This window comes from Gavia stellata, unplaced genomic scaffold (genome assembly GCF_030936135.1).
Source record: "Gavia stellata isolate bGavSte3 unplaced genomic scaffold, bGavSte3.hap2 HAP2_SCAFFOLD_87, whole genome shotgun sequence".
In the NCBI taxonomy this organism is placed as follows: Eukaryota; Metazoa; Chordata; class Aves; order Gaviiformes; family Gaviidae; genus Gavia; species Gavia stellata.
This window is the reverse complement of record NW_026777117.1, coordinates 190,370-215,684: the sequence shown is the minus strand read 5'-3', so window position 1 is coordinate 215,684 and position 25,315 is coordinate 190,370. Positions and strand designations below refer to the sequence as shown.

General features: G+C 47.3%; 1 pseudogene; it reads right to left on the bottom strand.

Moving 5' to 3' along the window:
• The window catches only part of LOC132321696 (hydrocephalus-inducing protein homolog), a 124,538-nt pseudogene that overhangs the window by 86,402 nt on the left and 12,821 nt on the right, over window positions 1-25,315 (bottom strand).

Sequence of the window (25,315 nt, the reverse complement as noted above, 5' to 3'; positions counted from 1 at the left end):
AAGAGGTTTTGGAAAGCTAGCAGCCCTCAAGAGAGCCTCCCAGCTCAAAGGCGCTGCCGCAACTGATGGAGAATCCACCAACCTCAACTGGCTTTTCCAACCATAGAGCTGCTCAGGGGAGGCAGATAAAGATCAAGGAGCACCCGCTGCAGGGCTTCAGCAGCAAGGGGAGAAGCAGCTGGGGTACAGCTGCAGGTTACCAGCATCACTCTTTTCCCTTCTTTTTTGGACCTGCGATGATAAGGAAACAATCTCTGCTCTCTGTTCCCTATACGGCCTTCCAGAGGAGCCCATAGCACTTGACAAGCAAACTAATGAATTCAGGCATCACATCCCTCGGCGAAATGAATGGGTTTATATGCATGCAAACAGAGGCCCTGAGAAAGGAAGGGACTTTGCCCAGCATCACCCCATAAAGAAGTCAGGACCAGCACCTCTGTATCCAAACCCTTCAGTCTAGCTTTGAACCACCTTATTTTTTCCCTTTTTGGCCTTCTCTCCAGAGCTGTGACACCGTTACTCTCTCCCTTACTTGGTAGTTGTAGCAGAAATCACTCTAGTGTTTCAAGATCGCAACCAAGAGGTGAGAAGGCAGCACTGCTACAGAGCCGTTGCTTCCAAGCTGGCATATTCCTGTCCCCCCTTCACGCTCCGGTCGCCTGGCCTTCAGGAACCAGCAGATGACAACACAGGGGGGATGAGCGAAAGGCTCCATATGCAGCGAATTGAGGCAGTGTGGTATAAACAGGAGAGCGATCATCACCCAACTAAATTCAAACACAATTAGAAAGGAAATACAGTCATGGATGTTACTAGCTGCACACAGACAGAGCCTCGGGCAAATGCCATCACCAGAGCCAAAAATACTCGCTTTGGCTAGCTCCCTGTGGAGGGTGATGGAAATGGTTCTCCGTGGCTGACCTGCAATGCCGCGCATTCGGGGGGCTTCCAGCCACTGAGATGAGCAACCCTCAACTCAACCTCAAGGGACAATAATTCCACCGTTACATTCCAGAAAGTCCTGCAGGAGGGAGACGATCCAGGTCTTCTAGGGTCACATCCCAGTGCAGGGTCTGCCTTCTCCCATGAAAAAGTCCTCCCTGCTCCAAGACCTCAAAAGCTTCTCTGACACCAGGACAGTGGCCTTAGAGCTATGACCATCCCTGTGACTTCCAAGTAAGGAAGAACAAAACTTCCTGCTCAGACTTTAAGACAGAAACTGGCATGAGATCAAATGTAATCGGGAAAGAAAAAGAAAAATAAAAATAATCAGGTTGAAGTATACTGGGGGGAAACATGGTTGCTTCTGAGGGGAAAGAGGATCACTCAGGGTCCAGGCTGAGACAGGCAGCTGGGAGAAATGGTAAAGGGCCAGGGAAGTACCAAGAGAAAGTCAGGAGGTTTCCTTTCAACACACTGAGCTTGCACAGAAGTCACACACTGTGTCATTAAAAATAGAGAACAGTGGAAAACTAGTTTTGCCCTTCAAGGCATTTCTGACCTAATTATGTTGCACTTTATTTGCTCAGAGGCCCTTAGAAAGTGCTCCAGTTTAAGGCAGTTTCCTGATCAGCTATGGGTTCAGACTAACTCCAATATATCCACATCCCTCCAAGTCTGAAAAGTCACACAGGGATTCCCTAAATCACCCAAGCTTTGAAGTGTCATTTCCAATTCACATGCCCCCCTGGGCTGCGTGTGTTTCTCTGCTGCCCGAAATGGGAATTTCAAAGCCTGAGCACAGACACGCTTTGAAGAACCTGCCCCATCTCTCACCACCACGAAGACACAGGTGACTGAAGCCCAATTGCACTTCCAGGTCCTGTGCAGCCCTACCTTCCCTGCAGAACCCTCCACCTCCAAACTCTCCTCAGCCTCGAAGGAAGGGCAGAAATACCTCCTTGTGCTGGAAACCAGGGCAGCGCGAGGCAATTCAACACCCGACAGCAGGGTGGCCTCAACTTCCACCCTACCCTGCACATCGCTGGAAAAGGAGCCTGCCACCTTATCAAAACTGGAGGGGAAGAAATTGCAGTGACTATCGTAATAGTTATGTTATCTGCAGCTACATTACGTTCCAGGTAATGAGTGCTGACACCTTCCTCAGCCTCATGGACCCTCTGTAGCGTAGGGATGTCTGGACCTCAGTGGTTTGTGCTCCCACAAACCACCAATTTGCTATCCAGTCATTGCAACCAACCTTTCCTCCCTAAAACATCATCCTCAGCTGGAGTATGGGTGGAACTGGAAAGGGAAGTGCTGAGCTCCATTACCCTGAAGCTCAGTGACACATACCCTGACACTGGGGATCGTTTACTTGTCCTAAACCATTCAAAAGCACCAACACCTCTGAGGCCACATGTCAGTTTTATCCTTGGGCAGCGTATCTTACAGAAATGAATCTTTCAAACGAACCTCAGCTTCCACTGATCCTCCTCTTCCTGCGTAGCAAAAGCCTTCCACTGGAAGTGGGCTGATTTCACTCTGATTGTGGATGATGATGGATCCGTGGTTTGACAGCGAGAGGTAAGTCTTCTCAACTGCCAAGGAGTTCCTGTCTAGCCTGATGTTGACATCTCCAGCTGCTCCATAAAGGCTTGTGTGAACATCTTCATCTGCAACAAAGCAAAAGGCAGCCTTTGCTCATCTCACTTGCTGATGGAAGTACAAGGAACAGAGCAAACCACAGGTAACAGAAGAAAGCGTTAGAGCTTTTAGCTGTATTAGCAGTTCCACGGATCAGTACATTTATCACATCCTGATAGATACAAGTGTACAGCACAAGGATGTCCTGGACACCACCTTAAGCACCTAATTTCTGGGTGTGTTTGTAGAGGTTTATCCCCAAGGTGACAGCATTTACAGTGAGATTTTTCAGATGTGCCCAGGTGCCCTTTGGGTTGCCATCCCACTCAGGTCACAGGGAATTCTGCATCAAAGTCATTCAGGTGACTCTGAGGAGTCCCACCACAGTCACAGCTTGCCTAGGGTCTCCTGCAGGCACACCACCAGTGGTGGGTCTCTCCTGAGGATCCCTTGTAACTGACAAGCAAAGATGCCTGGGGGCATGTGGACAGAAAAGGGAGGTTCAGAGGAACAAGTGAAGTGACAGCCCACCGCAGGATGGCACGCAGAAGAGAACCTCACTGTGTTGTAGAAGCAGTGCCCTCACTTGCTGTGGATTTGTGAAGATATGTCAAAACAAGACTGGTGGGGCACAGCCCACACCAAACTGCCCATTGCAGATCTGCAAGCCCATTTTTTCAGCCTGGATCCTGTTGCCTATGCCCGAGGGCGCAAGTATACGCTGAATATTCCCAAGCTGTTCAACAACCAGAGCGAGGACATCTTTGCTTTCCAACTCAGACCAAGCTGAAGAGGAGCGAGCCCCTGGCTGTGCACATCAACTGATTAATGACCGGAGTCTTGCTGGGGTACCTGCCAGCATCGCACCCTCCAGAACAGACTCCCACCAAAGGCTCCCTCATTCCCAGAGCCTTCAAACCTTCATTCTTCCCAACCAAGGAACTCCTGGGAGTCAACTGAGCTCAAACTTCACTACCAAGCCCACTCTTCCTGTTGTGGGTGAGTGTTTCCGAGGTGAGATGCAAACAGCAAACATCAGACATGCTCTCCAGAAACAGCATGTCTAGGGAGTAGTGCTTAAAGCCTCAGAGCCAGCCCCAACTGACAAGCGCAGCAACCCGGCCATGGCCTGGAGAGCATCCCCCATGCAAAGGCACAGCCTTCTCCTCACTGCAGGGGTTCCAGCAAGGCAGCCAGTGGATGGACCTGCCTTTAAAAGGCTGCCATGCAACAACACAAGAGGAGAGCTGGATGGACTCCTTCAATCCTAAGCCAGGCAACACAGCAGAATCACATTCGCTTTGGGAGCGGGGAATGAGGCAAGACTCACCCTTAAAATAGCAGATCTCTACAGTCATTCATTCATCTCCACACATGGAGAATTCAGCCTTCATGCCTGTATAAGCCTCAATTTCTTTGCTCTTAAGGGATCTGTGGCCAGAGCTGAGTTACGTTGGGAGAAAACCAGCAATGTTTCCAAGGACTGGACAATCTGCCTCCCATAAGGGACAATTTAGCATATAAAAATAACTGAAGTTCAGAGGAGTTAGAGGCACGTACGCTTTATAAGCATTACCTTTCCCCTGCACTGAATCCTCGGCATACACTGGCAAGCAGATGAGCCAGGACCCAAGAAATGGGAGATAGGCACAGTGCTTCGAGCATGCACAACTCCCGTTTCTGGAAACACAAGCTAATCCTCCACAACCATCAAGACAAACTACTACAAAAGAAATACCATGAAAACTATCATCTCACTGTCCAAACCCATGGCCACATGGGTCTTGAAGTATTGGGTATAGTTCTGATCTCAGAAAACAAGCTGAAGCGTTTGAAATTAAATAGAGAGGGGCAGAAAGTACAATTAAAAGTATGGAGCAGCTTCTGCCTGAAGACTGAATAGGATTCCTCAACCTAGCAATCATATGGGAGATAGATGGGAAAGGTTTGTAAAAGCATGAATGGCCTGGGAAATGTGAATGAGGAAAGATTTGTCAGGATTTGTCATAAAACAGGAACCTGAGGGCCTGAAATCATGTTATTAGTCAGAAATTACACAGAAGTAGTAGTACTTTTCCAGGGACTATTCCTTCCTTTGCAACATACTGCCATAGGATGCTGTAGAGGCTAACAGCTCTAAATCCAGACAGCAACCGGACAAATTCTCAGGAGATAAAACCATCAGAAGCTCTTAAACAAAGATGAGAATGAAGCCTCCAGCACAGAAAACTGCTAACTCCAGAGCCCAGGGGGGAGAAAGCATATGCACTGCCTGTTTCTACACGCTTTGCTGAGCATCCCCTGTGACTGCTCTTCTGGAGATGAGCTGGGGACGCAGCCACCCTTACACTCCTGGCTGCAGGCACCGAGGACTCTTTTGAAGGCTGGAGGGCTTGTCGGAGCACCTTCTACCGCAAGGAGAAGTATTTGACATCGTGCTGAAGATATAAACCCAGAAATGGCTCGGTACAGTAGAGCGTGCACAGATGCCGGTGAGTCAGGAGGAAGCCGCAGCTCTGTCTGCCAGGCAGACGAACTGATACAGAGAGTGGAGCTGCCAGGGTTGGCCAAGGGCAGCTGCAGACTTCATGTCTGGGGTGCCAAATTAGATGTGACATGTCATTTAAGACTCTTGGTTGTCTAATACATAAGTTTTTAAAAAAAAATTCCTCTGCTGTAACAGTGATGTAGCACTAGGCATTGCACTTGACAAGGTAACGTCCATGGTGTGTAGTCTGGGATGCTTTGCTGCCGTGAAAGCACGTTTACTGAATCTAGATGTATCTGCCCTACCATTATTTACACAACACAATCTTATTACAGGCTGTCAATTCTTTCCTCCTTACATGCTTTTGATACATTTCCTACAGGCGGCAGGACACAGCGCTCACTCTGCAACCCGAACAAAGCAATGCCTATACTTGAAATTAAAAGCTAGACTTTTTACACAGCAGTAGAGCAGATGCTTTGGGTTGTGCTCTTTGACACAGCAGAAGCACCACTACGCTTTATTCCACCATCCATCTGCATGACTATGGATGCAGTTGTCTTAGCACATCATTACTTTTTACTACGTTGAATCAAGAAATCTAGTATTGGGTCATCCTTCCTGGGGCCTATTCTGCAGGAAAAAATGTTAAAAAAGGGGAATTTACAGCACAGCTAAAACATCTCTCTGAATTCTTCTAATGCTACATGATCATCCTGGTGCAAGAGGAAATAGTTTTCAGAGCAGTACAAATTGTTCTTAAATAGAAAGATAAAATTGGTTTAGCCTGAAAGTATAGCTCAATGAATGGATGAGCAAACCCTTGAACAAGATTTCAAAACAAATTTTGGGATTTATGAAGAATGCTTTCCTAGTATTCAAGAGTAGTACTTTCCTTCATTGATCACCACTCTAAATACTAGAAAGCTGGTAGCCAGATTGATTAGACCGAATAGAAACAAAACAGCACCCTGCTGCACCTCGCCTTCACTGAGATTATTCTTCCTTTATCCCCGTCACTCCCTCTTTGCTGAATTTGGATTTTAGATCTTTTTTTGGAGTGCATGACAGTCAAATTTGGAGTATTTGGGTAGCATGGAAAGCGAGTTCAATTTCATTTCCCCAGTTTGTCAGAAGACTGTGCCTCGCTCAGATGACTCTATGAACGCAGATGAAGAGAGACAGGTCCTGCTGCTTGTTCACCGAAATACCAGAAAAGCAGTGAAAGCAGAGCTCTTCACTCAAAAGGGTGTTATTGTACCTCCACATCGATCTGCGATAAGTAATTCTTTTGCTCCCGCTACTATCATACCCAACTGCCTCACCGCTGCCGGCACGCTCTTGTTTTTCAAACAGCATGCAAAGGACAGCTATTACCACTCCACCAGGCTAAGCGATCTCTGGGAAGCTAGAGAAGTCACCTACAGCTGGAGCCAGCCCTTCCCAACAGATGCTTTTTGCTGCACCTCCCGCAGAGCTACCGCTAGATCAGAGTCAGGAGCATTGCTCTGAGCCCTTTTGCTGTTGGGAAGCTAATGGCATCACCTATGAGGTGCGCTGGGTCTCCACCAGCCTGAGGAAGGCAATCTGTCAGCCCCGACGCTTGAATTGCCAGCACTAGAGCAAAATGCAGAGCAGCGACAGTCATTTTTAAGTGTTTCTCCGAGGCGGTGTTCATGAGCTACCTTCAGACTCTTAAATCATCACGTTATTTACTCCAGCCCTAGGAGCAGCTTGTTTAAAAACCTCACCACTAAATAACGGCTGCTGCTAACATGGGTGTTTCGGAAGAATCATTCCCAGGCTACAACAAAGCTCAGAGCATCCTAATCATTACCATTGCCACAGTTATCGCTGTTAACGGCCACAAGTCCCCGGCATGGCCCAGGTCTCAGCAAACCACCCACTGAGCCCATGCGGCACATCGACAGAAGAGGGTCTCTACCCCAAAGACATTGCAAGGAACCGTAAGGCAACAGATGGGGAGGAAGAGGAAGATAGAGAGCAACGACAGGCCGGCAGTGGTCTACGGGACAGGCTGCAGGCTCTTCAGACAGCTCTCTTCCACATTAAAAGTAATTTCATTGTCCATCAGGCTCTTTGCTGTGCATCAATCTGTAATGGAGCACCCAAAGTATTCCCCATTAGCTCCTCCGCACCATGCTTAGGAAGAGCTCTTTGCCTCATTATAGGATGAAATACTCCGGCATGGGAATATCTGGGAGCCAGCAGGGAGGCTTCGTTCTGCCCTGCGTGAAGGAGCCTCACAGAACGTATTGAAAAGGACAATAAAACTATCGGACGATGAAAGACAGCGCTGCCGCGAGCTATTTTTAATCATTATTGCTACTACAGTAACGATACGCTGGGGTACCTGACTGGCTGAAACATTGCTTTTGGCCCACGGGGATAATAGTGCAGGAACTTTCATTCTGATTGCCTGGCAGAGACATGCCCAATATACCACTTAATAAATCAATCACCCTTCAAGCTGCTCTTCTGCTTCTCAGCAGATACTGATTGATCCACAAGGAAAAGAGGTTAATGAATGGTCAGTTCTGCCCTGAAACCCATCCAGAGTCAATGACACTTAAGAACGTATTAGTGATTTCCACTGGTGATAGGGTAGACAAGCTGCGCTCAAGGATGACCTGCAACGAGATGAAAACCACCTTCCTCCAGAAATCTGTCATATGCTAAAAATGGGATCTGCAGTGTCACACGAAAGTCTGTTTCTGTGCATACCTGGGGATGAACAAAACTGCCAAAAGGAGATATTTAACTTCCAAACGACCCTCCAAGTACACACACCCCCCCAGTCTGTGCTCATGCAGCCAACTCCATGGGTTGCTTTAGCAGGGTTTTTGTCAGGTGGGGTGTTAGGTAGCTGTGGAGCTATAAAGCCGTGCAAAAAACCCTCAAGCACAAATGAAGCACAAACCTACCGTCAAAGCAATGGACCATCTGTCTTGAAACACGAGGCCCTGGAGAGGGGGCAAAGGCCATACTCTGTTTGCAAGAAGCATAACAACCTTACTTAAAACAGCATAAAAAAAATCATTCTTGCAAGCCGCTCTAGAAAAGGGGAACAAAGACAGAGAACAGTTGTTAACTATTAGCTGGTTTGACATAAACAAAGACTTTGGAGACCAATTAGACTCACCCATCAATCTTATCCATTTGGACTATAAAAGCCTATAACCAATCCATTGGATAAAGTATTAGTTACCAATCCGTTGGATAAAGTATTAGTTACCAATCCTTCATCTGTTGCAACGCCGCTACTGTTAAGATGCAAAGTCAACATATAATTGCACAAACTCCTATTTACACCTTTTTTTCACCTACAATATGCGCCTCCCTCCACCCACCTAGTTCCCACTCCCTTTGAAGCAGGCATACAAGAACATAAGTCAGTCAGAAACCAGCCGTACTGCTGGGAATTCGCGCAAGCAGAGGAAGAAAAGCCCAACCCGCACTCACCACCTGCCACAAGCAGAACGAAAAATCCCTTTGAAAAGTTGTTAAATGCCTGATGGCCCAAGAAAAAGCTAGAGAAGCCTCTTGTAACAGCTACAGCATCAGTCTGGCTTACACCTTACAATAACATGGGAAACAAGGTCTTTATAAACTCACGGAATAAAATAAGTTTCTAAACCTCTGCCAGCACTAAACACAAATTAAAAAAACTGTGTCAGTGCACTACAACAAAGCTTTGGAGTCAAAAGAGGCTGCTGCTTAGGAAGCAGAAGATTTCCCCAACTCTTAGCACTCAGAAGAAGCTACTATAAATCTGTCTGGTGTTGAAGGAACAGAGAATTGCACGAAGACGAACAACTGCAGAGGTGAATAGCAACAGCACACAGCGGTGGCAATCAGAAGCTCAGGATCTGTTGCCGTGAATTTAGCTCAATAGTAGCTTAACGCCACTCACAGCAACATCTAAGCCCCCGTAAACACTCACACAAGACCAAGATTAAAGCCAGAAAACGGTTTTGGTATTCCCACCCTGGTATCCTCCACAACACAGGGACGACTCAGCTAAATATCTAAAGAGGTAGCAAGTTTGCTCAGGCAAGCGTTGAGCCTCCTCCGTTCTGGCTGAGGTCAGTACAAATTGAGAGCACTCAGCAACCTCTTTGAGTGATCTCAGGAAGGGAACATGCAACACGACAAGGGCTAAACCTCAGCGAAACCCTGCTGCCTACCCACATCCATCAGCGGATTTGCAAAGAAGAACAAAAGAGAAAGGAAAAGGCTTGATCTAGAGACTAAATCAATAGGATTTTCATTTCATTTTCAAACAAGTTCCTGGAAGCCACTGATTGCAATGCCAGCCTGGCAAGACAGATGACAAGACCCTTGGTAGAAAAGAGGTTCTTAAAGGAGAGAGAACAGAGCTATGCAAAGGTGGTTGTGTTCTCCAAAGTCTACCCACAAACACACATGAATATCACAGCAAGGCAGTGCTTTCCTCAGATGCTTTATCCTTGTGGGTAGCTGAGATGTTCGGAGGTGCTGGCACACCCATGCTACAGTCACTTGTTCAGCCTCAAACAGCGAGAAACAACCAGGGCTGGGATATAATGAGTTTCCTGCATGCGCACAGTGATCACTAACACACCACCAAGCCCTCGCACGGGTGGCCTCATTTACCAAAGTAAGCCAATTCAGCTAAACCCAGCTTCGATTTTACCTGAAGGGATTCAGCATCCCGACACGTTTACAATCCCAGCTGGCAACCCCACGCTGATCCACGCAGGAGCTGAAAGGTCACTAACATGGTTGACAATTCCCCTTGGCCCATTTGCCATACGACGTAGCCCCTACTACAATTTAGCACTGTGGCCAAGACGCACAGGCTTTCCTTCCTCCACTGCCAGCCAAGCACACCCGGTTCTGTAGTTACCCATCATCTTCACCAAACCCAAATGGCTCTATCACATCACGTCAAACTCGCTGTCATTCCACGGGTGACTAAAGAGCTCCACATCAGCTCTCTAATTAGTCAGTTTTTAATATGCCTTAATTTTTCCTGTGATCTCATGCCTCGTTTTCCCCATTTGAGATGAAATGTCAGTGTTTTCTCAAGCTGGCAGTTTTTACTCATGGCTCCAGAGGCTGCTGCAGCACAGAAAAGCTGTCTGTGCTTAGACCAAGAAGGGCAGAGGCATCTCAGGGTGTCCTACGTAGAGCAGAAGACCTAGAATCATCTCTGATAGCCCCCTGCAACCCTGAGCATTGCTGCCACACTCAGTACAGCCATTCCCATTCAGTTCTTTGAATCACAGAATCACTAAAGTTGGAAAAGACCTGTAAGATCATCAAGCCCAACCATCAACTCAACACCACCATGCCCACTAAACCATGTCCTGCAGTGCCACGTCCACACGTTCCTTGAACACCTCCAGGGATGGTGACTCCACCACTTCCCTAGGCAGCTTATTGAGATCCACCCAGGCAATTTTTTACTATTTTTTTCCTTCTTACATTGCCCCAAGGAAGTCGTATGTAGCCTACGAACATTCGCGCTGGCTCAGAGGAAGCAGATGATCACAGATCTGCTAAGCACGCTCGCTCCAGACACCGGTAGGGCTAGCAGCTGTAGAGGCAGTCCATGCAGGCAGATCCTGGTCAACCCAAACTGCACATCACCTTGGCTCTCTGGTGCTCAGTACAAAAATCCCCTGCAGTGATTCCCCTCAGCGCAGCCAGCCTAAGCGCCTGGCTGTTGGACAGCTTTCAGGACTGGAAAGGACCCCAGGAGAGACTAGAGGGGCACTGCCAGGGAGGAGACATCTCAGGCCAGGGCTTGCTTCTCCACGCTGCAGCCTAGTGCTACGTAACACAAGGCTGATGTCTTGTCTTACATCTAAAAGCGAGCAGCAATGGGGAGGAAACGATGCTGGGGACCCCATACTTCCAGGGCCAGCCAGCAAAGCCCAGAAGCAGGGGAACAAGGCAGCCAGACCCTTCCCTGACCCAGGGCTGGGCAAGCTCAGCTCCACATTGTGTCCAGCACTGGAGAAATATTTAGCTGCTCTCTCATACAGGAATAACCTGAATTTGGTAGAGGGCAAGTTTTGCTTCCCCAGGGCTCAGGAAGGAAGGCATTACTTCATCCGCTTCCTACAGGGACAGTAACTAACCCAGTGCAGGAAAACTCCATCTGATTGACAACTACGGAGCCAGAGGCAGACACTGCCCGCATCTTCTACCTGCTCTTGAAGTAATTAATCAAGGAGCTGAGGCTGAGCTCTCCCTTCCTTGCCCTGCGTGTGCAGAGCCACAAAGGATGCTCTGAGCCTGGGTCTGGGATCCACATCAAACAAGCTGATACTTGCTTTAGGAGACCTCCTGCTCAGGAACTGTCAAGCCCTCCCGTAAGTTGTGTAGGAAGTGGAGGGAAAACAGGGTATTAATCTGCCAAATACCCAGATGGTTCCTCAGCAGGCTTTTAGCACGAGGCTGGAGGCTTCCAGCAGGACTAAAACCACTGAGAACTATTCCTGAGCCACAGGTTCCCTTTTCTTCTGGGGAAGCTGCTTTCTGGGGCTCTACACCAAGGGGAGACAGGACAGTAATGGAGTACACACTCCTGCCTGAGGGCTGGCTCTTCTCGGATGTGCCATCTCCTAAAATTCACATACGAGTACTGGCTCTGATCTCTCCCCCTCGAAGAGGACGAGATCCTGCCCCCAGGCTTTTGCTTCCGTGTTACAGTCTCACAGAGCCACCGAAGGAAAATGGTCTGCAGAATTACACTTATTACTGACAGCAATAAAGGCATCTCAATATATAGTGTCTGTCAGCCACGCACAAGCTCAGTGAGGCTTTGCTAATTACTGACGTTTCCTGTGCTGACAAAGGCATCCCAAGGGATGCAGTGACTGATGGGGAAAAAAAACCTGTACAGAGGACGTTCGGCACCGCACAACAGATCTCCTAGACTAGAAGCACGTTGTAGCCACAGGATGCCAGGGGCACTGCAGGCACCCACCTACAAGCACAGAATCTGGTCCTACCCTTTGAAGGCCACCCATTATACCAGAGTAGGTACTTCTTGGAGACAGGAGTCTAATGTGAGTCAGGATTTAGGGAGCTCTGAGCAGAGAAGTGATTCTCCTTCCACAATTCCCACCATCTCTCCAGCACCTCCTGTCTCTGGCAGCCTCCTTTACTTGCGTGGAGGATTGCCATAGACGTTCTTGTTTCTGGGTGCTATGGGACAGGTGAGTTTGTTTGCAGCTCCGGCACAGCTCTGGGAAGCTGTCACGCATCTCCTTAACCACGTGTCCCTGAGCAAAGCTCACCCTCCCACGCCAAGCTGGTGCTATGCCGTCAGGTTGCAATGAACGCTCTGATTGCAGCAGACTGGGTTTGATGTACAAACACAGCAGCACGCAGGGCAAACAGCTTGGGTAGCTCACTTGAGAACTGCTTGAAAGCTACAAGAATATCTAAGCTTTCTGAATAATGACTTGGTTGAAACTAGAGACTTAACTCCATAAACTTATTTTCCCACAACCACATGGGGTGGGCTAAGTGTCACCTGGGAAGGGCCAAGCCACCAACCAACCTTCAAGCCGTCCTGAGGGCAGAATGCTTTCCAAACCTGTACATCTGCTTGGCATGCAGGCTTCAGAAACCCCTTCTGATACCATCATGAAGATGATGAATAGAGAGGACCACTAGATGATCTTGGAGGTCCCTTCCAATCCAAACCATTCTATGATTTATGATGAGGAGCCCAGAACATCCCAAGTCACCTTCATTTCAGGATGGGCAGGGATTTTTCACACCCAGACACAGGTGCATGGGGCAATATAGAGGAGTTTGGACATGTAAAGCACTGAAGATCAATTTTTCATTGGAAATCATTATGCTTTTAGCAGCAAAGACACTTCCTTCACACTCATCTGTAAAGTTTGTTGCAACAGGACTATCAATATATGTACTGTCTATCAAGGGGACAGTACCTACATTCCTAGCCAGGGCAGTCTAAAGAATGCACAATTTAAATCAACCAATTAATAGGCAAAGGGAAAATTGTGACTTAGTGACATTGAAGAGCTCCACATTTGCTTAAGCAATGCTAGGGACAGATTTGACCCAACTTCAGCAAAAATTAAATCAAGGCAACACGCACCTGATCCTGCGTAAGTCACACTCACAACAGCATGAAACCTACTGCCACTTGTGAGCTGAGCAAGTCAATACCGATACGCAGAGCAAAGCAAGGAAAATGCCTCCCAACATCCTAAACCGCTGTGATGCTCTTAGCACTTCTGTTTCATAATAAACAGTCGGTTGGTGGCTCTGATACGAGCAACACAGCTGCTTTTTGTATGCGAGTCACAGGGAGTCTGACTTAGTGCAGGACAAATTAGCCAGGGCTTGCCACGCAAAGTTGGATAACATTGTCTGGTGCTCTGCACTACACCTGCAATAAGCAGCTTTTAAGATGGATTGATTAAATGTTTGGGTTCCACTTTAGCAATTAATCACAGCAGCCTTTTACTTATTTGTACGCTTCAACGCTAGAGAGATAATCCCTTAATTATTCCCTTGCTCTCCTCCTTATTCCGTGGTTTATTTAAAAATAACTGCACTGTTGTACTGACAGGCAGGAATGAAATCCTAGGTTTATCTCCCAAGTAGCTGCACGTGTTCCTGCGAGGTCGCCCATCAGAGCCAGCAGACAGTTTGATCTCCATGGTCTAGCCATGCAAATTGCTTCGGCAAAGATTAACCACGAAGGAACCAGGTGTTTCAGTAAGAACAAGACTCAGGTTTTCAAAGCAAGCCATGAAGATCCTGGCCCTAATTATTCACTCAGTCTTCTCAGTCACAAAGTAGAAACCCCACAGCCCTAACCTCTAGCGTTACTACTGATTTACCCCAGAAAAAGATCTAGCCCTCTGAATTTTATCCTATAGATTCTCTATTTGCATACAAATGAGGCACTTGTTGTGCTTCTTTACCTGAAATTTCAGTAGTTCTTTCAAGAAAGTGTTACCCAAACCCATGAGCTTACCAGAGTGAGCATAAACCATTCTCTGGGAATATGTCACTAACTGACAAATATTGAACAAAGCTGTGATAACTCAAAGCCACAAAGAGCACCTGGAAGATAAAGGAGCATTTTTATAACTTCTACAAACTTGAAACAACTGAAATGTTCACTGCTGGGCTAAAGCATCACAGTATCACCTAGATGAGGACATCATGCTTCCCAGGACCAACAGTCAGGAATAGGGACAAACCAAACCTCTCTTTCCAGCAAGAGAAAACGCACACCAAATGCATTCATGCAACGGAGAAAGCATCTTGTTCAGCATCACAAGATACCTCTGCTGAACCAAGGCTGACAGAAGCACTTTAACATGTCGCACCTTCTTCTTGAGTTTTCCCCACTCGTTCCTAAAGCGACTTATAAAGCTGACAGTATTTCTGTGGCCTGATCTTGGCTTCTCATACCCTAGCCTAAATTTTACACCTATCTCGGGAAGCACTGAGCACTTCCTACCAAATCCCAAGAGCCCTCAAGTCCTGGCTACTTTAGTCCTGATGTTGTGAAGCATGGGCTGTAGATGGGTAGAGGGCAATACGGAAAAAAAGGTCTGTGGCAAGACAATGGAGAAGCAGTACATGGGACAGAGGTGTGTAAGAGACAGTGGGCACTGGAGAGAATCTAACAGAGACGTGTGTTCCCTGTGTTATGCTTCAAACATAGCATTGTCTAGGAATAAAACCTCACACATGCATATGCAGGCTGCAATGGTGAGTCAAGGTTTCTCCTTCCTCCGCTCAGCAACTCCCAGAAAAACAGCATTCCAAAATCTCATTCCCATTTGAGGGGCTCTACTTTAACAACCCCCTCAACACCAACTATTTTTCACTTTTATCCGAGGTAAAGCTGGGGCAGGGCAGGTACACCTGGAGAGGGAATTGAGGTGCCTGGGACAACGGGGAATGATGGTGGAAGACTGTCACAAGGAGGTGCTGGGTGCAGAGCACCATGCTGACACCAGGGTCCCCCAGGGAGGAACCAGCGCACAGGATAAAGAACAAGGACAGGCTCAGCCTTTGCCCCTTATCCGCTCACTTCTAAGCACTGAAACATGCAGAGCTTTTGGAAGAAAATGTTTTAGAAGTTGCCCACAAAGCAAACTTAACATTATTCTGCTTAGAAAGGGCTCTGCTTTGAAGGATGCAGAGAGCGTGCACCACGCAGCGCCCAGCACTTACCTGTGTCGTACTGAACTATCAGGGACCTGGAATGGTGCCCGGTCTTCAGTGGGTGAAACTCCACTGTCACTTGCATGGTGTCACCAATACCAAGAGTCCCAACGGAGGGTTCGACAGAGAAAGGGCTGCAAGGCAAAGACAGCTATCAGGACTATTGCGGGAGATTTGGGGACTGTATTCCTTTGGCAGTCTAGCTCCCTTCAGCTCACTTGCGCAAGCAAGGAGCAAACAAACCACAGCCAGCAGAAGACAAACACAACATACAGGATCAGAAACAGAGCGACTGACTCCCGCTTCTGCAGAGATCCAGCCCTCAGAAGATCCTATGGCATAAAATGACCTCATCTCCCCCATGCTCTGCGTCCGATTCTCTGCCGCCTCAGGAGTCCAACTGCTAGCAATACGATCAGAGAACGGCTTGTGAAGAGCACAGAAATGGTAACAGCTATTCGCATGCACAACCTGATGCTGATTTCCTCAGGAATCTGTCTTTTCCTGCCACCCAGAAACCTCACCTCAAGAGATGAAATACCTGTTCCAATGAGATTACAGCCTAGAAATCAGACAGAGAACAAAAGTCTTTTCTGAAGACCAGAGGCTAATTATGGTTTAATTTGCAGAATTCATTTTTTTCTTTTTACCTTGGAAACATTCTGTTTTAGCCTAAGAAAGGGCACAATTTATCAGCATTTCAATGAAAGCTCCTCCAAGAAAAGAACAATCAGAAAAATCTGAGCGCAAATGCAGATCGGAGCGATCCCATGGCATGGAAACAAGACATAAAAGGAGTATCCCATTTACAGCCTGAATGATTAAATCCCTAGCTAAATGAAGCGCCATTAACAGGAGCATATCAAGGTGAGTTTAACGGGAGGTTTTCTCTGTGTTCACAAGCAATGCAATCTGGGACTTTGGGTTGTAATCCAAGCTCGGTAACTGTTTGCCTGGCCCACCAGACAAATTCTGTGCAATGTGTTGGAAATAATTATGAAAATGCGTTGGCCTACTTGGGATTTAATATGAGCTATTATGATTTGTCACCAGGTAAACAGCTCTTGGCTGACAGACACAAAACTCAGTGCTTTAACGCTTAGGGCTAAGTCAGATGAAACATGCTTCTGCACAACAGCAGCTGGGCTTCGTGGCTCTTGTGCAGCCCCACTTAGAAAACAAAAGTTACTGGGTTTAGTGCTTTGCTGGTGGTCAATTTGTCACCGTAAAAACACGTTCTGGAGAGTTTTACCGTGATTAGAGAACACAATGCGCACACAAAAATAATGAGAACAACCAGAGCCGTGCGCAAGTTGAACTTGTTCACGTAAGTAGTGACAGCTGATGAAATTGCTGGAGCTTCTGCTTGTTAAGGAGATATTACTGCGATTAGGGGCCTGACCTCTTCCCATTACAACTAGTGAGAACATTACCGCTGACTAATGGAGAAGCATTGGGCCTGCAACGTTTAAGTGCTGGACTTGAGATTTCTGAGAGAGAGGAGGAGGAGGAAAGACAAGGCTCCACCAGCCTCAGAACCGGATTGCTCTACCTGGTGCTGCACCTCCACTGGTGGTTATGCCAGGACTGCTGCAGTTCTCTGCTGGCGCGTGGGTGGGATCATGGCCTGCTGTGGGAGAGGCACGGACTTTCCCCCCCCTTCTTTTTTTGCCAGAAGCATTGCCAGAAAAGCTGCTAGCTAAGGAAGGGGACTCCTGGCAACACTTCAGCACTGCCTCCTGTCCCATCATCTTCCTACTCCTTCCCCAGGTCTAGGTACTCCTGCCCTCAGATGGCTGGGATGGGAATAACACTCCTGCGGGTGGCTTCAGGGGACCCCTGAGAAAGAAGTATCTTCCTATTTTCAAATTCTCAGAAGAGGATCTAGCCAAGTTCAGGACTCTGTTCTCAGGTCTGAGAAACCGAGCACAAATCAGACACTGCATCTCCTACACCCACCCCATGCTGTACCCACAAGACAACTCTGTTACTGCTGTAACAAGAGCTCATTATCCCTCACATAGACCAGGTTCTCCAAGACCCAAAGATCCAAGCTCCATGGTTAAACTTAACTCCTCCGAATTTCAGTCAACATCACTAAGCTGTTCCCTGCAGCCTACAGATAAGAAGAGATGCTACGGAGACATCCCTGACGCATTGTAAAAGCCAAATGAAGACCACTGCCAAGAGATGAAGCTGGCAAGCTAAACTTCGGCCTTTTATCCATTCATTGTGAGCTGTTCTTTAAGATAATTCTGGTCCCGTTCGATCTACCGTTTTAACGAATCACTACCGCTCCCAAAAAACAGGAATGACAAGGCTTGCAGGTTTTTTTAATAGCTTGTTTTCTTCCAACTTGCTCCTTAACTATGTCCACTTGGACGTTTGCATTGCTGTATGACATCTAAACTTTCACAAGCCCAGATCTCTCAATGGTACCTTGCAATCCCCAGCTTGTATAAACTCATCTAGCCACACCAATTTAGGAGAGACCTTCCCACCAGTACCTGCTGAGATCTTGCCTATTACTGTCCTTTAGAAAAAGATCAATGCTAGATTGGTAAGCAATTTCATAATGATATATTTTGGCATTTACATCTTGCTTACTTTCTCCAGGCATCAGCCCCCCTTCTTTACAGAGTTGGGCAAAAGCTATGGCCCATGAGGATACCAAGGGCCAGATACTCCTGACGTAATTTAGAAACACAACTGATGAGTGAACAAAGCTGGCAATTCAGGCTCTCAAGCCACCATGCCACCTTTTCTCCTGCAACCACGCATTTAGCAAATGCAGTGTGCAGGGAGGCTGCAATATCCTTCCTCAAGTCCCATGCTATGTTTACCTTCTACAACCAAACTTTCTTTGGTCTACTGACCCCTTAATTTACGTTATAAAATCATTTGAGTTTGGGAGAATCGATTTCATCCAAAGCTACCTCCAACCCCATGGAAGGCAGTAAAATCTACTGGTGATTGAATTGCCTCATCTGTCCACTAAGATCTACTGCAGGAAAAACCCAAAGATCATTTAATCTCAGTATACATTACTTTTAGTAGTAGCATAGCAGCCAAAGTCAAGCAGTGTCACTATTCCAGTAAACCCAGTCTGTTAGGTCAAAGCATCCAAGACTCCATCCCTGTGCTGAAAAAGCCTGTGTAGAGTCAGCATCCCACAACTCTATCTTTCCCTCTTTCACTGCACCTAGGCTCTATTTTCATATTCTTGGATGGTCTTTGTCCGTCTTATTGTAACTTTTCAATCCCATGCCTCCATGTAGTCTATGGGTACTACAGGGAGGGATGCAAGGGGGCTCCAAGTGCTGTGCCTCATAGGATAATCGTGCCCCTGTACTCAGCACTGCTGAGGCCACACCTCAAATACTGTGTTCAGTTTTGGGCCCCTCACTACCAGAAGGACCTTGAGGTGCTGGAGCGTGTCCAGAGAAGGGCGATGAAGCTGGTGAGGGGTCTGGAGCACAAGTCTGATGAGGAGCGGCTGAGGGAGCTGGGGTTGTTCAGTCTGGAGAAGAGGAGGCTGAGGGGAGACCTCATTGCCCCTACAACTACCTGAAAGGGGGTTGCGGGGAGGTGGGTGCTGGTCTCTTCTCCCGAGTGACAAGTGATAGGACAAGAGGAAATGGCCTCCAGTTGCGCCAGGGGAGGTTTAGGCTGGCTATTAGGAAAAACTTCTTTCCTGAGAGAGTGGTGAAGCATTGGAACAGGCTGCCCAGGGAGGTGGTGGAGTCACCATCACTGGAGGTGTTCAAAAAACATGTGGATGTAGCACTGCGGGACATGGTTTAGTGGGCACGGTGGTGTTGGGTTGGTGGTTGGACTTGATCTTACAGGTCTTTTCCAACCTTAATGATTCTGTGTGATTTGTGACAATTATCTGGGCTTTCAGAGCTTGGTGGGGACATTCCTAAATGGATCTTATCTCAGACTGATCCTCTCTAGACCTATAGCATGGCATAGTACAGCGTCTGTAACGTCAGAAAAAGGCAGTGCTGCCCTGAGATCTTCTAGACACCATTTTCAACTCAAATGTACTGGAATGACATTTATCTCCCTGAATGTCATGGAGAAGAAACTCATTATCCTGCCTTGACAGAGGAAAGGTTAGGATGGGAGATGGGCTGAAAAATGCACCGAAGGTGAAAGCAGATAGGTAACGCTTGATGCTATAGAGAAGGGAATCCAGAGAAAGGAGGCCAAGAGAAGCGATATGAGCAGCGCAAGGGACTAGGAAAGGGTGGCATCTGCAGCTGGCTTGCGAATGGGCAAGACCCTGAATTTGCTCAGGCCAGAAAACAAAAGTTGGGGCAACTAAGACAGAAGCTTCAATTGTGCAGAGAGAGAGTAAAGGACAGAGGGCAGCTGATGGGTCTATAAACTTAGACAGATCTCTCATTCCCTTCTACTCCACTAATCCTCCTCCCTCTCTCGTATGCATGCATGTGCTTGTACGCATCAACACACACCAAAGCTATTATGGGATATTAAGAGTGCCTTTAACACAACACCACATCCTTACTCAGCAGAAGTCAAGCATACATTCAACTTAAGCTGCTTAAATTCTCCACTAAATAAGAAAGACTAAAACATGCAAGAAACATGCAATCCGGTTATTCAGAATTCTACTTTTTTGTGTAGTTTGAAGTAAAATTTTCGTAATGCTTCCCATTGCTTTATTGCAAATCAGGACTGAAATACCTAATTGCTGAAGTTCAGAAAAGTCTTAAAATCTGTATCAAGCAGGATTCAACATACGCTGCATCACTCAATAGAATAGTTGGCAAGTACACTGCAAAAAGATGCTAGACTTTACTGGGGATTTATTTTAGTTGTGACAACCAGATCTGGGAATCCCAGAGGAAAACTGTACACTGATTTACAAGTTCCTGCCTATGCATTCTCCATGGTGAAAAGCAGCATCCTGCTTAAAGCGCATCCTGGAAGCCTGCTTAAATGGCTTTGCCAGGCTTTGGTGGAAGCTCCTCTTGGACCCTCACATTTCACAGGACAAAAGTAAGAAGTCTTCTTTCGAGCCCTGTTTTCCTGGGGAAGAAATTGAGGCAATGCAGGTGCACCAAGTCAGATAGTGGGTCTTCGCTGCATTCGTGACCTCAGCTCCTACACCGAGACCTCCGGGACCAAGGAACTCTCAACTCATTACCAGCCAACTGAACTGGTTTCCTTGCAGATGCGGTGTCAAAAAACTCATTACCCTCTCCAATTCAGCAAACTGGAAAACTGGTCACTGCTTTCTGAGACCAAAAGGAACAGCACAGGCTGTCCGCAACACAATTCACATCAGGCATTTGATTAGGGGACCACCGGAATACCCTGTGCTTGTGGCCTCCCAGAGAACGCCTGTATCTGGCTGACAGTGGTATGCAACCGTTTCAGAAGGTACTTACCATCAGCAGGTTGCAAGCTAGCTACTAACATCCTAGCACTCTCCAGGAAACCTAGGGGAGATAAAGCTCTAGGAGAAAACGCTCCCAATCCATGCACCAGTTTTTTGCCGCATCTTTTGCCTGTGCCCTCAGTAGCATTCTGCTTTGGGGCTGTAGTGCGGTCTTGAAGCCAGTGTCTGCTCATCTCCACCTAAGAGCTCATTCTACTTAAGAATATTTTGGTCCCAAGGACCAGACGAAACCTACTGGAAAACAAAGTTCCTGGACCACACGGTGTTACTGTCAGGGCCCCAGTACCCCCAGCTTTCATCTACTGATCTCCAGTTGCTCACAATGACTTGCTAACATAGACACAGCTGCTGATAAACTCTTACACGTCTCTTCCACCAGCTCATAGCCAAGCATTTCCTAACACTGCATTTGGTCTACATAACCGAGCTCCCTAGACCTGTCATCTGCCACGCACTATCCCATACAGCCCAAGGGCGGTCAGGTTGCCTTCCTTTATTTGTTCTTTCAAGCTAACAGAATTGGTCTTGTGAGATGCTGTGCTGGAGACACCACTGCAGTGTAAAACTTTGCTGCAGCTTGCAGAGTTTTATCAAAGGTTGTATCATGCTTAAGATACCATAAGCAACTGCCAGACCCACATGCCCTGCTCGTTTCCAGCTACGGCTGCAATACAGCAGCTCAGATGCTCTGATTCCTTTTTGTTACCGTTTACCAGCTATATTATCACGCAACAGTGTTTTGCACAAGGTGTTGAGTTCCTTTACCTATGAGTGCTCATGTGGTAGCGGGCCTCCCGGTTCCCGATGTTGCGAACCAGCAAAGTTTTCTGGGTGCTGTACTTGACTGGACAGACACCGAAGTTCAGCTGGTCAGGGAAGTCTTGGGCACCTATAGCTCGGATAGGCACAACGAACTTTTCCCTTTCCGTGATGCAGGTGAGCTGGTGGAAGTAATCCTGCAGGGAAAGAAACAATGTCAGCACAGTGCGTTTAGTACCATCCCCACAGCAGAAGGAAAGCTGCTGTTTTCTAGGACTTTAATAGGAGCATTCAATAATGTAATCGTCCTTTTTGCCTTAATGACCTTTCAGTCCAGTAGCACGACTTGAACAGGGCTGCTAACTCGCAAAGAAGGAACAACCCCCTTGAGTCACCTGCTTTCCCAGCAAGCTGGCAGAACCAGACAAAATCATCTGACACTTGGATTCTGAGGCACCAAAATAGAGTCATTTCACATAAGGGATTACAGCAATAACAAGAACCTGCCTTGATCGCCACTGCAGACTATTAAAGGCACCACTAAGAACCCAGTTGTGCCACAGGGCCAACTCCAATCCCAGCAATGCAGTGACCTGCTTGAAGCTTGGCAGGGGATGCTCAGGTACATTTTCAGAAGGACTTCACCACATGCACGATCAAGTCAGTCTGGTGAAATACTTAACAAGCTGGACACAATAATTGGTTTATATCAGCTGAGTGTAGGGTACAGCCCTACCCCTTCCCATAGCATTATGGAGGCAAAGCTGGGGACACACACCCTTAAAAGGTTATCTGATCCATCTCCCCACCCCAGAACTAAATCAGCTCTGTACCCACACTACTCAAGAGATGTTTGACAAGTACTTGAAAGCATTAACAACTCCACCCCTGCCCTCAGCAGCCTGTTCCAGCTCTGCCCTAGCCTTAAAGAGAGCTCTTCCTGTGCCTAATCTCAATTTCCCTTTACACCTCCTCCTAGCCTCAGCGGAGGCAGCAAACAGCTTTGCTTCCTCTCCGCTGCATGACTGATGCCTTCATCACCTCTCTTTTGTACAGTCTCCAAAACAAGCGACTTGCTGCCTTGCTAGCATGCCTACCTGAGGCAGGTCAGACATCCCAACCAGAGCAAACTCAGCTCTGCCATTCCCACTCATTGGCTTGCTCAGAAAAGAGACAGACAGCCCCCCTCAGCTGTCTGGCATTTAGCAGTAGGGAGGTGAATCAAATCACCAAAATCATTCTGCTGTAGGGTTGAGCAGAAAGATCTCTAGATCTACAGTGTGGCATAGCTGTGCTGGAAGTATCACCTTGCCCCCCACTGAAATCAGTGGTAAAACTGTTTAGTAGGGCCAGGAGCCATTACCTCCAGCAGCTCTTATTGTCCAGTTGATAAAAGCTCTGCCTCTTATCACTCACTCGCTGTCCTGATCTTTTTTCCCCTCAGTGCTTTTATCTCGTTTGGTGTTTTTATTATTGTTGAAGCAGCAAGCAGGTGATTTAGGAATTGCATGCAGCAGCAAACCCCCTCAACCAGACAAGATTCGCATTCCTCTGCCCTTGGGATTTCCTGCTCCCATACCCACCCTCTCCAAGCCTGGAAGGGACCTACAGCAGCCAGACGAGGCACAGACACAGAGCTGCAGCTTCAGCACAACAGCTAACACCCAGCGCCTACCAACCGCCTGCTCAGCTGGGGTTCAAGGTTGCACTAACAGACGCTGTCACATCCAAGGTGGAAAAAGAATAAAGAAGGATCTTTTATTCTGGGTATCTCAAATATTCACACTGGATATTGCAGAAGAGCTTTTGCTTCTCATATTTGGAAGGTAAAATACCAGGAAAGGAACTGCAGGAAACGACCTACAGACTGGAATATCACATTTCAGGAATGCGTTTCATCTTCAGCAAGTCCTTCTGAATTAGCAATTTTGTACTCAACCTTGCAGCCTAAGCCCTCTAAAATAAAAGCTATGGGCAGCCCATGTGAATTTAAAGCACCTATTAGCTGGGTACTTCACATCCTGGACTGTTTAGATCCTCAAAAACTGCATTAGCAAATAAAGAATCCTATTTACTTTTTTTTTTTGTTATTTTGGCCACACTACTGTAACAAAGGCATTGTAAATCCAATTGAAATCTGCGTGCCTTATTAAGTCTTGGCATGCCATATTTTCTTATCTCTCCCTTCCAGAAGCCAGGTAGACAGAAGAGGATGCAAGGAGTTCAGATCAGCAGGGGGATAAAGAAAAAAGAAAACTTCAACAATTGGAGGCATTTGAGGGAAGTAAAAGGAAATCATTTGCAAGTCATTGTCATTGCTAAGGAGCAGATCAGCAGCAATGTAAATAAAAGCCCAAGGAATCAATCCCCCCCAAAAGCAAGCACAGGCAGCCTTCCCAGCTCCGCTGCTGGTGAGGGGCACTGGGACTGCCTGCACAGCAGTGCCTGGGGAAGGGACTTCTCTAGGTGTGCGAAGACAAGGCTAAAGCAACAAGGATTTGGCTTCGCAGAGACAACCGCGACCTTTGAGAGAGAAAGCTGCCTCTTGCCATTCACATACATGCATGTTGTGTGCTGAGCCCCTTCCCCAGGGACACCCTGGGACAGTGCATCCTGTACAAAGCTTGACTCAAAGCACTTCAGCATGCTCAAAAGCCCTTCAACCGCACTCTAGGACCCCAAAGTGGGACCTCGCAGCAAAGTTTAATGCAGTGTCAGGCCAAACCGGGGGTGGGGGGGGGGAAACACCAAGGAAAGAGGGGTGCTAGGCAGAAGCTGGCTGCTCACACTGCTGTGAATCCATGGTCCTGTAAGCTTTTGAAAGTTGAATCGCCCTCCCCTGGAGGAAGATCAAGGCTGCAATTCTCCACAGCAGCACTGCCCTGTCTTACCAACTCTGCTATGCACTTACTCACAGTCTAGGGGTACAGTCGGAACCAGTTTAAAATCTTGTTTGACTTTGCAACTGCAAACCCTTAGCAGGCTGTTTAAAACCAGGTCTCTAAGTAAACATGCCTGGGTGAGGGAGGGGTTGCATCGCTTCCTTCCTTTAAAGACTGTTGTGTTTAGATGCAGCTTCAGGCTATAGATTTTCATGAAAATACCACTTCATGCTTCATACAGCTCCGCTCTCAATTTCAGGGAAAATACAGTTCATTGTACGATGGTTCCTCTTCTCTTACTCCCCTTTGATAAGCAGGAAGTTGCAAGCTCTGGCCTGCAAAGCATCACCGATGGCATTTGAATTAGCACCCGCTGAAATTAAAGCAACTGCTTGTATCAAAGGTGTCACTTCAAGCTCTTTGCAAACTCAGGCTAACGTTCATTACTGTCAGGGGAATAGCAACCTTAACTGCCCAGTATGCCAGCAAACTCGGATGTCAGTTTTACTGTAGAACCGATCCTAAACACTTCACTGGGTTCCTTGCAGCAGGCAACTGCAAAGAAGAGATCCTTGTAGCAGGAGGTAGCATAGTAAGTCAAATAGGGCAAGCTCCCTGCTGAAACCATGATACCATCAAGGCTGGAAAATAAGGGCCGTTAAAAGAGAGGAGGGAGGCTGGCGGATGAAGATGGCTTCAGACGAGAAGGGGTACCCCTCCTCCTGCCTCCCTCAGCTACCAAGTCACAGGATGCTTTGAAATCAGTCCCTTCGCTCCAGGTTCATTTTGCGCAGGGCCATTTGCCTTGATCTTCTGCCCCTTTCCTCCTCCCTGGAGTCTTCTTGAAAGTATACTTGGAATAGCTTCCGTGTGCTACAAAACATCTAACAGGGCTGGACGGAATTTTAAAGGAGTTAATTTCAGTAA